The sequence below is a fragment of the Peromyscus californicus genome, unplaced genomic scaffold (genome assembly GCF_007827085.1).
Source record: "Peromyscus californicus insignis strain IS unplaced genomic scaffold, ASM782708v3 Scaffold_15__1_contigs__length_86483966, whole genome shotgun sequence".
Lineage (NCBI taxonomy): Eukaryota > Metazoa > Chordata > Mammalia > Rodentia > Cricetidae > Peromyscus > Peromyscus californicus.
Window position 1 is genome coordinate 24177436 of NW_026294447.1, and position 17345 is coordinate 24194780.

Here is a 17345-nt window from a genome sequence, read left to right on the forward strand (position 1 = left end):
CCCTACCCTCTTCCCGGCCCCTGTGGGCACTGCACGAACGTGGTACACAGATGTACCGGTGTTTGTTTCCCTTTCTATACTGGCAACGATGGTTTCCAGAGCTTCCTAGTTAAGGGTTGCTGTGATTAAACAGCGTGACCTTTAGGAGCAAACAGAGGAGGAAAAAGGTATACATGGTTTTACACTTCGGCATCGTGGTCCGGCATTGAAGGAAGTCAGGGCAGGAACTCAAACGGGGCAGGCAGGAGCCCGGAGGCAGGAGCTGATGCAGAGGCCACAGAGGGGTGTGCTTACCCTGTCGCCTTGGTCATCATTGCTCAGAGACTTTCTCTTAGAGAACTCAGGACCACTAGCCCAAGGTTGGCACCCACAACAAGGTGGGCCCGCCCTCCTCATTCACTAAGAAAATGCGGGCAGGCAGGCAGGCGGTGGCGACGCAAGGCCTTTAATCCCAGAATTTTGAGAGGTAGGCGGATGTCTGCGAGTTCGAGGCCAGCCTGGTCTACAGAGTTGCAGGATATCCAGAGCAACACAGACAAACGCTGTCAGAAAGAGGGAAAATGCCCTAGGGCCAAACCCTGTAAGGCGGTGAGTGTGGTGGTTCAGAAAAATTGCGGTTTGTATCAAGCACTCACATTCCCAATCTGTTTTCACTGCCAGTATACGAGGGTGGACAAAATTAATAACGCAGTCAGATAGCAGGAAAGCACCTTCAAAGAAGACACGCAGTGAAGAGCCCTGGAAATTTGGAGACACACATCCAGAGTAACCAATGGTTAAGAAGAACAATGTCGGGAAAGGACATCTAAACAAGTCTAACTTTTCACCCCAACTACCAGGGGAGAGCGCGAACGCAGTCCCCCACTACCACAAATTATGCAGTCGAGTTTCCCGCATTTGGGGAAATCGCAGGGGTCAGCACATCCGGAGTGCAATGGATAAGCCTCGCCCTGGGAAAACCACCTTCGTGATCATGGTATCTCCCCTGCCAGGTAAGTATGAGTTGCCGCCACAGCCCGCTCGCTCGCCTCACACACGCGCGCCCCTTGAACGCACGGTCACCGCCCTCGCCACACCGAATCGACGCCCACGCCCTCCACACCCGTCGCTGTCTTTCCGTCCCACGGACAGCACACTCACCCACACGGGATCGTCGCCGCGCGCGACGCCGCCCTCCGAGCCCCCCGGACCGGCGACCACTGCGCGCCGTCTCGTTTGCATAGCCCCGCCCCACGTGCTTTTTTTTTTTTTTTGCCATGCGACCGCGATGGCCCCTGGGACTCCCTGAACGTACTACTTAGCCTAGGAGGACCCTCAACTCTGATCCTGCCTGGGTGCCCTCGTCCACAGCTGGGGTCACGCACTCGGGGATTGTGCGGGCCACGCTTTCTCAGAGTACCCAGGACCACAAGTCCTCGCCCACCGTGGGCTGGGTCTTCCCTCATTCACCACCCATGAAGGAAATGCCCTTCGGGCTCTCCAGCCTTCAGCCTGATCTCGGGTCAAGCTGACAATCAACTGGCCAGCACAGCCCCTTTAATCAATCCCAACGCTCCGGCGGTGCAGGAGCACCGTGAGTTCGAGGCCAGACGTCTGTGGTCCACATATCTAGTTCCAGGCCAGCCAGGGCTCCCCGGTGAGATCTCGTCTCAAAACCAACAAACAGGCAAACAAAAAACAAACACATAAACCAAACAGACAAGACATAGAAGTGGAGTTGTGGGGCTGGAGAAACGACTCGGCGGCTTAGAACGCTGGCTGCTCTTGGGAAGACCGAGGCTCCAATGCCCGCACCCACGTGGCAGCTCACAGCCGTCTGCCAGCTCCGGTCCCAGGGGATCCGATCGACGGCCTCTTCTGACATGCCCAGGTCCTGGCACACAGGTGGTGTGTCACTCGTGAATACACACAAAAATAGTTTTTAAAAACGGTCAAGAGAGTGACCAGGGTCGTGAACGTGGTTGACGTACATTGTGTGCGTGTGAAGACGTCACTAGTGAATGGAATTATTACGTATAGCTGCTGTACGTGGATGGTTACCGATAGGCAAAGGATAGCCCCAGCCGGCACTCAGGAGGCCGAGGCAGGCGGATCTCTGCGAGTTGGAGGCCTGGCTGGGCTACAGAGTGAGTTCTGGGACAGCCAGAGCCACAGAACAGGACCGAAGCACGAAGACTCGAGGGCCGGGTTGTGTGGAGGGAGCTCTGTGAGTTCTAGGCCAGCCACAGCTACACGGAGAGACCCTGTCTCAAAACAACAACACACAAAACTGCGACCTGGGCAGGGACATGTATATAACTCAGTGAGAGAGGGCATGCCTAGCGTGTGAGATCAATCCTCAGCACTAACGGGTTAAATAAACAAAAAAAACCCGCTAAATCCGAAAACCTGCGATAAAGTGATTGGTTCTTTTTTTGTAACCACAAAACACAGCCTGCCAGTAAAAGAACTGGCTGAGGGGAATACCTTGCTGGCTTATAATCTGTTAATCTATAACAGTTGTTTGGGTATGAGTGTACGTAGGTTCTTGGGGATAATTTGTTTTTCAAATGTTTAATCACGTACAAGATATGGAAAACATGCTGTTTCTTACTTGTATTTATTGTCACCACTCACTTGGAAAATAGAATATAACCACATTGTAATTTCTATATTGCCTGAACGGATTTGTTGGGGTATATAAGCTGTAGAGGAAAAATAAAGCGAGAGCATAAGATAGAATAAAGATAGAGTTAGAAGGAAAACATCACAAATGAGAGAATAAGGAAGAATAAGACAGAGTCAGAAGGAAAACATCCAGAGAGAAGGAAGGGACATCTCTGGATAGAGATAAAAGAGAATACAGAATGCAGACTCAGAATACAAAAGAAGAATAAAGAGAAGGTCTGAAAGAAACCATCAAGAGAGTGTGGGAGTGTCTTTCCCCTCACACCCTCAGATTAAAAAAAAAAAAAAGCCACAGTAAGCAGACTCCATGGATTCCCTTTGAGCCCTGTGCTGCTGGAGGCTGGTCCCCCAGGCAGCAAAAACTGTGGTAACAACAGCCACTAAGCTGACAAACTCCACCCACAGACCACTTTGGACTGCAACTGCTCAGGACAATTTCAAGGCGGCTAGCTGAGATGGTTCATCCTCATGCACTGCTCCAGCCAGGACTTCAGATAAGCCCTGCACTTTCCCATCACACAGAGACTGGCAAGGAAGGGTGCAGCTACTCTCCAGGCCTTGACCATTATCTTCATTTTCTCAGGGTCCCCTAGAGATGCCACCGCCCCCAGACAGCAGGAAGCAATTTAGAGAACATGACGCCCACATTCCCAAGAGGTGGGGTGGGTGGTTTTTGGTGATTCTGTGGGTTATGGATATTTGTCATCGTTTAGGAGGGTTGGTACAAGTTATTATTGGTCATGGTCAGGAAAAAAGCTGAACAAAGGAGATTAGATTCAGGGATCTCGTTCTGAAAAGAGAAAGAGAGGATTTAGAAATGATAGGATAAAGGGTAGATTATTGAATCTACTTTTAAATTAAAAGGACAACTACTAGTCTCAAATATTTTACATTGGTATGGATTTTTGTATATTGATACCAATTTCGGTTATTTTTGTTATATATATGTTTCTACTCTTGTTTAAGATATTTTTGTGGGATTGGTAATTTAGCTCAGCAGTAGAGCGCTTGCCTAGCAAGCACAAGGCCCAGGGTTTGGTCCTCAGCTCTGAAAAAAAAGATATTTTTGTATATTGATACAAATTTAAGGTTATTTTTGTTATACCGTATATATGTTTCTACTCTCAAGATATTTTTGTATAATGATACAAATTCAAGGTTATTTTTGTTAGAACATGCTGTATACACATTTCTGCTCTTGTTTAGGGTGTTGTACCTACCTATGCAGCTCATTTCACAATGTAATTTCTAGTCCTTGGAAGTTGTTATTACAATCTATTCAGGATAATAAAGAAATGCAGGTTTGTAGTTCATTACCTATAACAATCAAACTTGTAACCATGTTAGGTATGTTTTCAAGGTCAAACAGGGATATATTTTAGATAGATAGATGGTCTTCAAACACTTCAAAGACCTACAGAATATGGCAGTTAAAATGTTTTGTTAACACAAGGCTTTTCATGACAGTGAGACATGTCTGCTCCTGGCAGCACCGATTTACTTCAGAGGAGATGATGGGCATCCAAGAACCTCCATATGGATTTTGCTTTCAATGAGGCAAAACTAGCTATTTGGGCAAGAAACTGCTCTTGTCTTGTCTGCTGACAGTATGCTGCCCAAACTGGACAAGCAAGGCACTGAGGAAAAAGACTGTTAAACTTTGCCGAGACAAGGTAGGACAGTCCTTCAAAATTCCTGCTTCACAGGAGTCTGTCAGATATTCTAGGCCTGTAGGCCCAAGATGGATGCCCCAACGTTGGTGAGGAACCTTGGTGACTGTCCAGGCAGCCAGCTGCTTCTGTCATTTCTATACTTTTGGAAGTTGTTTGCTCTGCACGTCCTGTTTACTCAGGTAATAGTATATCCTTCTCAGGTCTCTGATGGAGTTGAAGACAATATACTTATAGTTACAGCTTTCCTTGTTATGGAGTACAGAAAAAACAACCTCACAAAACAGGTATAAAGTGTATAAGGTTGAGAGACATGAATGCTTAAGTTATTTATCAAAGAAAATGGTTTAAGGTCTAAAAAGGTAATTTTAGGCTGGTAATACAAGCTATGATAGAAAGTAAATTAAGTACAAAACTTTTGATTCACCAAGATAGGATACATAATGAGATATTTTCTCTAAATTTGCCAAATACAGATAGACTGGACATTGTAAATATCATTCTTATCTGATAATTGTTCTTATTGTATATAGTTTTACTCTGTTGGAGTTAAAAACCTTTCCTTTTTATTTAGACAAAAAGGAGGAAATGTTGTGATATTTATACACCCTGTAAAGCTATATTACTATGATTGGTTTAATAAAGAGCTGAATGGCCAATAGCTAGGCAGGAGGTATAGGTGGGACTTCCAGGCAGAGAGAGAAAGGAAGTAGGAGATGACAGACACCAAGGAGACATGAAAGGAGTCAGACATGCAGAATGAAAAAAAGCCACAAGGCAGAATGTAGATTACTATAAATTGGTCAATTTAAGTTATAAGAGCTAGTGGGACAAGCCTAAGCTAAGACCAAGCTTTCATAATTAATAGGAAGCCTCCACGTCATTATTCGTGGGCTGCTGGGCCACAACAAAGCATGCTACACTCTTCCAGAGACGCCGGGTTCAATTCCCAGCACCCACTCCCACCTGGCACCCACATGGTGGCTCACAATCATCTGTAATTCCAGCACCCGATATGCCTACACTTCTCCTCTGGCCTCTGGGGGCATTTTGAGAAGGTGGTGCACAGACATCCACGCAGGCAAAACATCCACACACGTGAAACGGTACAGTTTCTTTTTTCCAAGACAGGGTTTCTCTGTGTAACAACAGCTCTGGCTGTCCTGAACTTGCTCTGTAGACCAGATTGGCCTCAAACTCACAGAAATCCATGTGCCTTTGCCTCGCAAGCATTCAGATTAAAGCCGTGTGCCACCACTGTTTGGCCCACAATACAATATTTGTAACAATATTTTTCTGAGACAGGGTTTCTCTGTGTATTTTTGGTGCCTGTCCTGGATCTCGCTCTGTAGACCAGGCTGGCCTCGAACTCACAGAGATCCGCTTGGATCTGCCTCCCGAGTGCTGGGATTAAAGGCGTGGACCACCACTGTCTGGTAACAATATTTTTAAAAAGAGATGTATTTATAATCTGTGCCATGGTGTAGTCAGGGTCTGAGGCATCAGGGCACACCAGCCTCGATGGACTGAACCCCAAACTGCCACGCAGAAGCATCCTTATTGATTGTTACACAGAAGTTGTGTTTTAGAGTAAAACAAGTTCCTCTTACCAAAGCCCCTGGTCTGATCTACATGGTTCGTGAAGGAAAGCGTCACAGCTACCCCTGCATCTTAGTCCTCATGTGCACTGTTGGCAGTACTCAATAGCCCAAGACAGTCCAACTTTGCCAGGACCTTACTGTGACAAAAGTCACCAAAAATGCTGTAAAGCTCCTTCTGAAAAACAACTGTTTGGCTCCACCTCCACCCCTGCCATCCTGGTATCCTGCTGCGGGCCGCAGGAATATATCTTAAGAACTCAGCTGGTTATGACAAAGTCACTACCTGGAGGAATCAGGGAATTCCTCCAGAGGAAGCCAAATCCCAAGGAGTCTTTGGTGTTACTTGGCTTGTTATATATCAGCTGTCTTCTGTTATGAAAATCATGTGTGCCTTCATAGTTTTCCCAATTGACTTTTCCCTAAGAACGGCTAACAATGTGGACTGATCACTGTCTAGACATACACATTCCAGGCATTTGGAGAACAGCCTCAGGAAAGGCTTTCTCTGGAATCAGATAACTCCCCTAGCCACTTTCAAGGGCTAAAGGAGACACCACCCAGGTGGTTGCCCAACTTCCGAGGACTAACAGTGATAACCACCCACAGGCGAGTCTCCTGACTTAAGGTAAATTCCACAAGGAGACACCGCCCAGGTGGTCGCCCAATTTCCGAGGACTAACAGTGATAACAGTTCACATGCAAGTCTCCTGACTTAAGGTAAATTCGACAAGGAGACACCGCCTAGGTCAGGTGGACGTTAAGTAATAACTTTACACAATTTAGCTCGGACCCTCCTTTTATATACCGGGACCTCCAGGGCAAAGGGAGAGAAGAGAAAAGAGAATGGAAGAACTAGACGGGTAAGAACTTGAGAGGAACAAACTGAGATGGGGAAGAACTAGATTGAAGGCTAGAAGAGAGGACTAGAGGAATGAGATGGAAGATGAGGATGAGCCAGATGGGGAACAACAAGATGAGGAAGAACGAGATGAGGAGAGAGAAGAAGATGGGAGAAAAGATGATATGGGAAGGAACAAGATGGATGAGACCCTAGAAGGGGCAGAACAAGATGAAGGAATTAAGATAGAACCCAGAGGGGACCGCGGACAAGTGTAGAGAGAAATCAGGCAAGAAAAGACCTAATGAGCGCAGAATATAAGCTTGTAACTGACACAGAATAATAGTTTATGGACTAAGGAGTTTCGTGTACATAGATTCATTTCTTCTCATCAAAGATTAATTACCAGCTGGTTGTAGATTCTTCCCGGACCCTGGGAGGGGACTATCGAGGGGCTGGACCCCCATAGTCCCCGATAGTATCCCTATACCCAAAGAGTCTGAGGTGTTCTGGTGGAAGACCTACCTCAACTCCCCTCCCCATCTCTTTTCTTAAACCCACCCCTTCAAAGCCCACCAAACACAGCTGCTCCCCCCAGAGAGGCTCAAAACCACTCCCACAGAGTTTATAAGCAGCATCCCAGAAAACAGACACGTGGTTCTTCCGGTCTTGGCCCCTTCTCCTCTGAGGGGCCGGGAATCATCTGGGAACGCTTTACCCATTAAACTTGGGCTTTTCCAGTTCGGTTTAATTTGGATTGCTGCATTGATGGAGAGGCCTTATTGGGCTGCAAAGACTTATCAAATTCTATAAATTGAGCAATGATATCCTGTTTTGTGCGTTGAAACGTCCCACAAATGGACAGTACTATCAGGACAATATCATGAATGTAATAAATCAATACAATTAATGTAATTAGTGAATATCATAAATATAGTTATTGAATGAATACTGCGAATGTATTTAAAAAATACTTCGAGTGTAATTAAAAAATAAAGAAAGAACCTCTGTAAATCACAGAAAACAATCACTGTTTTTTTTTTTTTTTTTTTTTTTTTTTTTTTTTTTTTTGGTTTTTCGAGACAGGGTTTCTCTGTGTAGCTTTGCGCCTTTCCTGGAACTCACTTGGTAGTCCAGGCTGGCCTCGAACTCACAGAGATCCGCCTGGCTCTGCCTCCCGAGTGCTGGGATTAAAGGCGTGCGCCACCACCGCCCGGCTAACAATCACTGTTTTAAACATCGTTTTCTTCAAGGTCTATAAATACTTCCAGAAAACAACTGTTTCATTCTAATGTTTACCTTAGATACAATGACTCTACTAGATTTCCACTACAGAAATGAAAAATCCCTCAACCCTCGTGTTGAGCCGCCTTGTCCTCCATTGAACTCTAAGGGGACCGGAAGTCTCCAAAAAAGTACTTTCTGTCTCTTGTCTCTGGGGCTGCCCAACCCTACTGCAGGGGCCCACTGTGCAGAGTGGATGGATGGATGGATGGGGGGTGGGGGGCAACGTGGGTGCTGATGCTTGGAGCAAAGATCTGGCCTTATCAAAGTGGTTCTGGAACCCCAGGAGATGAGAACCAGAAAGGAGCCTGTTGGAGACTTTCTGCCACAGCCAGTGGGTGACGCTTGAGAGTGAAGGCTGGGCACTTGGAGGTGTGCACAGACGCTCCAGGTACCTAGTGCAGGGTGCCAAAGCTGTTCAGGGCAGTCTCCTGGGACTCAGTGCCCCTCCTGCGACTCGCAAAAACCCATGGTAGTTGTTACTCAGATCTCTCCAAAAGCAGTCTGTACATAAATCTAACAATGTCACACTACAAGTTACAAGTGTGCGAGCCATAAAACTCGGACATGAAAAAATGAAGGTAATTGGCACGCCCCTCGAGGTTGCTATAACACACACAGCACCCCACCAGAATGCTCAGCTAACGACACAATGTCAATATAGCGTAACGAAAAGAAAAGAATCTTACTTTAGGAAACAACAGTCACCAGGGGAGAGCGCGAACGCAGTCCCCCACTACCACAAATTATGCAGTCGAGTTTCCCGCATTTGGGGAAATCGCAGGGGTCAGCACATCCGGAGTGCAATGGATAAGCCTCGCCCTGGGAAAACCACCTTCGTGATCATGGTATCTCCCCTGCCAGGTAAGTATGAGTTGCCGCCACAGCCCGCTCGCTCGCCTCACACACGCGCGCCCCTTGAACGCACGGTCACCGCCCTCGCCACACCGAAGCGACGCCCACGCCCTCCACCCCCGTCGCTGTCTTCTCGCGCCCACGGACAGCACACTCACCCACACGGGATCGTATCGCGCGCGACGCCGCCCTCACAGCCCCCCGGACCGGCAACCACTGCGCGCCGCCTCGTTTGCATAGCCCCGCCCCACGTGCTTTTTTTTTTTTTTTTTTTTTTTTTTTTTTTTTTTTTTTTTTTTTTTTTTTTTGCCATGCGACCGCGATGGCCCCTGGGACTCCCTGAACGTACTACTTAGCCTAGGAGGACCCTCAACTCTGATCCTGCCTGGGTGCCGTCGTCCACAGCTGGGGTCACGCACTCGGGGATTGTGCGGGCCACGCTTTCTCAGAGTACCCAGGACCACAAGTCCTCGCCCACCGTGGGCTGGGTCTTCCCTCATTCACCACCCATGAAGGAAATGCCCTTCGGGCTCTCCAGCCTTCAGCCCGATCTCGGGTCAAGCTGACAATCAACTGGCCAGCACAACCCCTTTAATCAATCCCAACGCTCCGGCGGTGCAGGAGCACCGTGAGTTCGAGGCCGGACGTCTGTGGTCCACATCTCTAGTTCCAGGCCAGCCAGGGCTCCCCGGTGAGATCTCGTCTCAAAACCAACAAACAGGCAAACAAAAAACAAACACAGGAACCAAACAGACAAGACATAGAAGTGGAGTTGTGGGGCTGGAGAAACGACTCGGCGGCTTAGAACGCTGGCTGCTCTTGGGAAGACCGAGGCTCCAATGCCCGCACCCACGTGGCAGCTCACAGCCGTCTGCCAGCTCCGGTCCCAGGGGATCCGATCGACGGCCTCTTCTGACATGCCCAGGTCCTGGCACACAGGTGGTGTGTCACTCGTGAATACACACAAAAATAGTTTTTAAAAACGGTCAAGAGAGTGACCAGGGTCGTGAACGTGGTTGACGTACATTGTGTGCGTGTGAAGACGTCACTAATGAATGGAATTATTACGTATAGCTGCTGTATGTGGATGGTTACCGATAGGCAAAGGATAGCCCCAGCCAGCACTCAGGAGGCCGAGGCAGGCGGATCTCTGCGAGTTGGAGGCCTGGCTGGTCTACAGAGTGAGTTCTGGGACAGCCAGAGCCACAGAACAGGACCGAAGCACGAAGACTCGAGGGCCGGGTTGTGTGGAGGGAGCTCTGTGAGTTCTAGGCCAGCCACAGCTACACGGAGAGACCCTGTCTCAAAACAACAACACACAAAACTGCGACCTGGGCAGGGACATGTATATAACTCAGTGAGAGAGGGTATGCCTGGCGTGTGAGATCAATCCTCAGCACTAACGGGTTAAATAAACAAAAAACCCCGCTAAATCCGAAAACCTGGGATTAGGCTTTTGGCCTGCAGCATATTTCCCCGGCTACGGGTGCTGCGACCCACCGGGTTATGCCTCTAAACCGAGGCACGGGGAGCCACACTTGCTGGGTTACCTGAGTTACTTGCTGTCAAAGTGAAAAACGAAGACACTGCACCTAGGCTTCAACCTTGAAGTTGTGGCTTTTCACAAAAGGCTTGAAACTTCAACATCCCAGAATAGTTGACACTAGTGCTGAGCTCAACTTTTGAAAGTACCCTGAGCCTGGTGAGATGGCTCAGAGGTTAAGACATTAAGAGCACGGGCTGCCCTTCCAGAGGTCCTGAGTTCAATTCCCAGCAACCACATGGTGGCTCACAACCATCTGCAATGAGATCTGGTGCCCTCTTCTGACATTCAGACAGATGCTGTATACATAATAAATAAAATAAAGAAGAAAAGGAAAAAGAAAACAAATGAATCCCAGGTGCCACGTTGGCCCTAATTCTTTTAATCTTACTGTTGGGAGATGTGTTTACAGGTTTCAGAGTGCATCTTGGCTGAAACAAAGACTTAGAATGACCTCGGATTAAGATATTTTGATAATGGCTTTGAGGTTAGGGATCAAATACAAAGCAGTATAGTAAGTTTTGGTTTTGGCAATCACTGGGCAAGCTTTAGTGAAACACCATCATCACTTTCTATTTCAGAACATCGCTGTCTCAATCTCATACACACATGTAATGTATGGTGATTACATTCCACCTTTTTTTATGAACATAATATTTGTAATTGTAACCATTTTTAAGTTCACAATTCAGTGGCATGAATTACATTCAAGATATTAATTACACTCATCATATTCATTAATTACACTCATGATATTAATTATAGTTGTTGTATTCATTAATTACATTCACAGTATTCATTCAATAACTTTATTTATGATATTCATTAATTACATTAATTATATTGATTTATTACATTTATGATATTCTGTCCTGATACTACTGTCCATTTGGGGGGCTTTTCCATCACACAAAACAGAGATTCTGTACTTAGGAAATCATTGCTCTATATTCCTTTCTGCTCCATCTTGAGATAACGTCTGATCTTTCTATCTCTATGAATTTGCATATTCTATGTATTTCATGTAATATAATTCTATAGTATTGGTGCCTTTTTTAAAATGTAAAAACATTTTATGTACAACTGCAGGAGAAATAATACACAGATAACTTGAACATAAAAACTGGTTATATTTAAAAAACCCAGGGTTATTTGAAACTGGAAAATATTTTCTCCATAGAAAATAGTAAAATTGATAACATTTCCCAATAAGCCCTTTTAAGCCAAATAATAGCTGGATTATGCATATAAATATTGATTAGAACCTGGGATAGAGAAGAAACCTATCTTCATCTGTTTAGAGAGCTATGTTTTACTTAAGTTGTGTGAGTGAGATTCCTATTGAAAGGGAAAAATCAGTAGCCATCTTGAGAGATGCTTCCCCACCCTCCACCAAAGGTATTTGCTGACCAGCGTTTTTTGAATTGACCAAAAGTTGAACCTATGGGAAAGATAAGGCTGGAACAATAAATCTGTGTATCTTAGAGTTGGCAAAACAAGATATAAAGAGTAATGGGCTCAACTGACCAGAAGTTGAGGAGTGTAGAACTGCAACAATAAATCTGAATGTGTCAACAAAAGCAGGACAAGGGAATACAAATTTATGTCTCTATAGATATCTATAGATACCCTGAATCCTGTTAGCAACTAGTAACCTTATGCTTACCTTATCCCTAGCCCCCAAGATATGTAACATTCTGCCAAGACAAGGTAGGACAGTCCTTTAAAATTCCTGCTTCACAGGAGTCTATCAGATGGATGCCCCAACGTTGGAGAGGAACCTTGGTGACTGTCCAGGCAGCCAGCTGCTTCTGTCATTTCTATAATTTTGGAAGTTCATTGCTCTGCACTTCCTGTTTACCCAGGTAATAGTATATCCTTCTCGGGTCTCTGATGGAGTTGAAGACGATATACTTATAGTTACAGCTTTCCTTGTTATGGAGTACAGAAAAAACAACCTCACAAAACAGGTATAAAGTGTATAAGGTTGAGAGACATGAATGCTTAAGTTATTTATCAAAGAAAATGGTTTAAGGTCTAAAAAGGTAATTTTAGGCTGGTAATACAAGCTATGATAGAAAGTAATTTAGCTACAAGATTTTTGACTCACCAAGATAGGATACATAATGAGATGTTTTCTCTAAATTTGCCAAATACAGATAGACTGGACATTGTAAATGTCATTCTTACCTGATAATTGTTCTTATTGTATATAGTTTTACTCTGTTGGAGTTAAAAACCTTTCCTTTTTATTCAGACAGAAAGGAGGAAATGTTGTGAGATATTTATACACCCTGTGAAGATAGATTACTATGATTGGTTTAATAAAGAGCTGAATGGCCAATAGCTAGGCAGGAGGTATAGGTGAGACTTCCGGGCAGAGAGAGAAAGGAAGTAGGAGATGACAGACACCAAGGAGACATGAAAGGAGTCAGACATAAAGAATGAAAAAAAGCCACAAGGCAGAATGTAGATTACTATAAATTGGTCAATTTAAGTTATAAGAGCTAGTGGGACAAGCCTAAGCTAAGACCAAGCTTTCATAATTAATAGGAAGCCTCCACGTCATTATTTGTGAGCTGGCGGGATACAACAAAGCATGCCACACTCTTCCAGAGACGCCGGGTTCAATTCCCAGCACCCACTCCCACCTGGCATCCACATGGTGGCTCACAATCATCTGTAACTCCAGTACCCGATGTGCCTACACTTCTCCTCTGGCCTCTGGGGGCACTTTGACAAGGTGGTGCACAGACATCCATGCAGGCAAAACATCCACACACGTGAAACGGTACAGTTTCTTTTTTCCAAGACAGGGTTTCTCTGTGTAACAACAGCTCTGGCTGTCCTGAACTTGCTCTGTAGACCAGATTGGCCTCAAACTCACAAAAATCCATCTGCCTTTGTCTCTCTAGTATTCAGATTAAAGCCGTGTGCCACCACTGTCTGGCCCACAATACAGTATTTATAACAATACTGCCTCGGACTGGGTCTCAGTAGGAACACCAGACCGAGGGAGAACAGGTTGAAGGTACTCAGAATAAGTGGGATTCGGCGAATGACAGACAGACACAGACACCAGAGTATGCTGTGAACTGCTGCAATTTTACTCAGATCAAGCAGTGTTTTTTATACATTCATTTGAGGAAACATGGCAATCGGCCAGTGGGGCGATAGACATAGAATTAACAATGTGGTCACACAATTTTCTCAGAATGATTAATAGATCTCATGAGTACAGGTGTTATTTCCTCTTTTGTGGTCCCTCATTTAGACAGAGAACATTACGGCCCTAGCTGAAGTTTTTCCTTCTACGTAATTATTAGACCTTTGTTTTGTATCACAATTAAACCCTTCCCACCATCGTTCTAATCATGGTTTCATTTGTGTGAAAATATTTAACCTTTGCTTGCAGGTGAGAAGGCACCAGGGGGGTTGGGACCTAGCTATTCTTTCCATGGACTGTAACTTATGCCATTCTGTTTTCATACTATTATGATTCACCCATTGGTTCTCATGTTTATCATAAGCTCCCGTAAAGGGCAATGGCTCCAAATAATTATTATATCTAGGATTAAAGTTAGGGGGTTGCCACCACCGACCCCTGATGAGAAACTCTATTTGTCCCTTGATAATTCTTGTAGGACTGGCTAGTTCCTGTAACTGCTTCCTTGCAGCTGCTGTTAGCTGCGCGTGTGGATTGCTTATGAGTTCCTGGACTTTTACTTTCATCTCTCCTCGCTAGAATCTTTGTCCCTCTGAGTCATAAGTTCTTTTTGTTCTAAGTCATTCATAAATTCCCCCAAACTTCTAGGACCCTCTTTAACTGTTTGCCTAAAAGCTTGAATTATAGGTGGGGGTATTGAGGCCACTTTTGAGGAATCATTATTCTCTTTATGGGGCACATCAGAAACATTGAGAGCTAACTCCCTGAAATCAATACACAAGGAAACAGCAATAGTCACAGCTGCAAAGAGAAAAAAGGCAGAATGCCAGCCAGCTTCTGTAAGCAGATTTTGCGTGGTTCCGTGTAGCCTGGCACCATGATTCGGGCAGATTGATAAGGGGTCGCCGGGGGCATAGACCCGAGGGCCACAAGCCCCCCTTTCCCACATAACCACCTAATCCAAGGCATTTGTCACGCGGGCGACACCGTCGTGGGCGTGGCACAATACTTTTTTGAGACAGGGTTTCTCTGTGTATTTTTGGTGCCTGTCCTAGATCTAGCTCTGTAGACCAGGCTGGCCTCGAACTCACAGAGATCCACTTGGCTCTGCCTCCCGAGTGCTGGGATTAAAGGCATGTGCCACCAAAACAATATTTTTAAGAAGAGATTTATTTATAATCTGGGCCATGGTGGTACAAGCCTTTTATCCCAGCACTTGGGAGGCAGAGAGAGGTGGATCTCTGAGTTCGAGGCCAGCCGGCTGTACAGAGCAAGTTAAAGGCCAGCTGGGTCTACAAAGCAAGTTCCAGGACAGCCAGGGCAACACAGAGAAACCTTGTCTGGAAAAAAATGAACAAAAGTGAGAGGGATAGGGGGAGAGTGACTTTAATTTTATGTGTATAAGTGTTTTGCTTGTGTGTATGTCTGTGTATCACATGTGTATAGTGCCCAGTGGAGGACAGAAGAGGACATCAGATCCCCCAGGTTCCCTAGAACTGGAGTTACACACAGTTGTGAATTGTCATGTGGGTGCTCTGGAAGAGCAGCCAGTGCTCTTAACTGCTGGGCCATCTCTCCAGCCCCCATTCCTGCCCTTGTATGTGGTGTGTGTGTGTGTGTGTGTGTGTGTGTGTGTGTGTGTGTGTGTGTGTGTGATTTCACTTTCTGTGCCCATGACAACGATTTCCATACATATTCCCAATCCATTTTTCACTTCCAGGATACAGGCACCGTTTGGGCTCCAAAATGCAGTGCTCCAATACAACTGTACTGTATCTTCTGCCCGGTGAGGACACCAAGTAGTGACTTGGACCTAGAAGAGGGCCTTCACAGATACGACCACGCTATCCCCCTGATAGACTTCCAGACCCTAGAAGTGTTTTGATTCTGCAGAAAACGGGACACTAGAAGCTTGAACCAAAGAGATCTCTGACCTAGAGGCCTGAGCTCCTCAAGAACAAAGGTGCCGCCCCGGCAAAGGACTAGAGTGTGTGTGTTGACCGGTTTAATGGTGCTCAGCCAGTCCCCGGGGTGGCCATGCTCCACCGCATCTTTAAAGGAGCGACAGCCACGGAACCTAACCTGAAAAAGAGAGCACTTACTCCCTTTTCCTGGAATCGTTTCTACCAGCTTTGGGGAGGGAATTTGAGACAGGGTGTCTCGTCGCTCCGTCACCCAGGCTGGCCCAGAACTACACTAATTCAGAGCGACCACGCCTGGCTGAGAAGTTTGGAAGCCTTATGCAGTATGAGATTAAGGTGCATGCACTTCACGGAAGTGTTCTACCGCCGGAACCATCCATCTGCTCAACCTGGTTCAGATACTTATGAGTTTGTGAATGCCACGTGTGTGCAGAGGCCAGCCAGGGGAGAGGTCTTCCGGTGCAGGAACTGCAAGGCTGGGTGGCAGTCATCCGACTTGAGCGATGGACCTGGGACCCTCAGCGAGAGCAGAAGGTGCTGGATTTTAAGTTTATTATTAGAAAGGCCTTGGGCAGGCAGATGCACCCCAAATCTCAACAGCTGAGGATGAAACAGTTGGTTTTCTGAGTTTACTCGGGAAGATCATAAGACGAGAATTACTCTAGGATGTAGTCAGGGTCTGAGGCAGCAGAGCAGTCCAGCCTCGATGGACTGAACCCCGAACAGCCACGCAGAAGCATCGTTATTGATAGGTACACAGAAGTTGTGTTTTAGAGTAAAACAAGTTCCTCTTACCAAAGACCTTGGTCTGATCTACATGGTTCGTGAAGGAAAACGTCACAGCTACCCGTGCAACTTTAGTCCTCATGTGCACTGTTGGCAGTACTCAATAGCCCAAGACAGTCCAGGTTTGCCAGGACCTTACTGGGACGAAACTCACGCCACAGCTGTAAAGCTCCTTCTGAAAAACAACTCTATAAATCACAGAACACAACCACTGTTTTAAAGATCGATTTCAAGGTCTAAATACTTCCAGAAAACAGCTGTTTCATTCCAATATTTACCTTAGATTCAATGACTCTACTAGATTTCCACTAGGGAAACAAAAATCTCTCCTCCTTCTTGGCGCGTCTCATAGTCCTCCATTGAACTCTACAATGGGGACCGGAAGTCTCCCCCAGAGTACTCTCTGCCTCTTCTCTCTGGGGCTGCCCGACCCGACTGCAGGGGCCCACTGTGCAGAGTGAATGGATGGATGGATGGATGGATGGATGGGGGACAACATGGGTGCTGATGCTTGGAGAAAAGAGCTGACACGCCACAGTGAGGTCCTTCCTTGGCTCTAACAGAAAGTGGTTCTAGGACTCCAGGAGTACCGAAGTAGAGGAAAAGGAGCCTGCTGGACTAGGAGTTGTGCCAGACAGGCAGTAGGTGACTGGTGACTACTTTCTAATGATGGCTCATTAAGTGTCAACTCGAGGAAAAAAGGACTGTGACCACACAATGTTGATTGTTGTGACATCAAAGCAGCAAAGATATTTGTGTTCTCAAAAAACACACACTAATGCACTTGCAACAGTAGGTAATAACAAAGAAAGCGGTCTCTTCGCGATCTTATTTTTGTACCGCAAATGTCAGGGGAGAGCGCGAACGCAGTCCCCCACTACCACAAATTATGCAGTCGAGTTTCCCGCATTTGGGGAAATCGCAGGGGTCAGCACATCCGGAGTGCAATGGATAAGCCTCGCCCTGGGAAAACCACCTTCGTGATCATGGTATCTCCCCTGCCAGGTAAGTAT

General features: G+C 46.1%; 3 non-coding genes across 3 annotated transcripts; all 3 read right to left on the minus strand.

Moving 5' to 3' along the window:
- Positions 1-836: 836 nt before the first annotated feature.
- Positions 837-1000, minus strand: LOC128111372 (U1 spliceosomal RNA). The gene has a single exon (XR_008218616.1). It is a non-coding gene; the product is annotated as a U1 spliceosomal RNA (small nuclear RNA).
- Positions 1001-8768: 7768 nt separating this feature from the next.
- Positions 8769-8932, minus strand: LOC128111373 (U1 spliceosomal RNA). Its single transcript, XR_008218617.1, has one exon. It is a non-coding gene; the product is annotated as a U1 spliceosomal RNA (small nuclear RNA).
- An 8249-nt stretch (positions 8933-17181) lies between these two features.
- On the minus strand, positions 17182-17345 carry LOC128111375 (U1 spliceosomal RNA). Its single transcript, XR_008218618.1, has one exon. It is a non-coding gene; the product is annotated as a U1 spliceosomal RNA (small nuclear RNA).